Here is a 716-nt window from a genome sequence, read left to right on the forward strand (position 1 = left end):
TAATTTGACTATTGTTGAGAGTGCTGCTATAAACATTGGGGTACAAGTGCCCCTATGCATCAGTACTCCTGTATCCCTTGGATAAATTCCTAGCAGAGCTACTGCGTGGTCATAGGGTAGGTCTATTTTTAATTTTTTGAGGAACCTCCACACTGTTTTCCAGAGCGGCGGCACCAGTTTGCATTCCCACCAACAGTGCAAGAGGGTTCCTGTTTCTCCACATCCTCTCCAGCACCTATAGTCTCCTGTTTTGTTCATTTTGGCCACTCTGACTGGCGTGAAGTGATATCTGAGTGTGGTTTTGATTTGTATTTCCTTGATGAGGAGTGACGTTGAGCATCTTTTCATGTGCCTGTTGTCCATCCAGAAAAATATGGCACTCTTCACGAATTTGCACATCATCCTTGCGCAGGGGCCATGCTAATCTTCTCTGTATCGTTCCAATTTTAGTATTTGTGCTGCCGAAGCGAGCACACTCTCAGCTTTTTTCCATCCAGACCCCTGACCGGTTGACCAGGTCAATGGTCATTAAAATGAATCGATATATATTCTTAATTCAGGTCATTTTTTGTTCACTCTATCACATTGGAATTATGTCCAATGATGTAAGGGTTTAGTCTGATGTTCTACGGGATTTCCCTCTAGTCTGAATCTCTTTGCCTTCAATATGAGAAAGCATAGGAGAGTTGACACGGTCCTAAGATAAAACTACAAGG

The 716-nt window shown here is 43.0% G+C and overlaps 1 non-coding gene across 1 annotated transcript; it reads right to left on the reverse strand.

Annotated features, from left to right (window-relative positions):
- Positions 1-367: 367 nt before the first annotated feature.
- On the reverse strand, positions 368-474 carry LOC122240601. The gene has a single exon (XR_006220381.1). It is a non-coding gene; the product is annotated as a U6 spliceosomal RNA (small nuclear RNA).
- Between the last annotated feature and the right edge of the window lie 242 nt (positions 475-716).

Source organism: Panthera tigris, chromosome B4 (assembly GCF_018350195.1).
Source record: "Panthera tigris isolate Pti1 chromosome B4, P.tigris_Pti1_mat1.1, whole genome shotgun sequence".
NCBI lineage: Eukaryota > Metazoa > Chordata > Mammalia > Carnivora > Felidae > Panthera > Panthera tigris.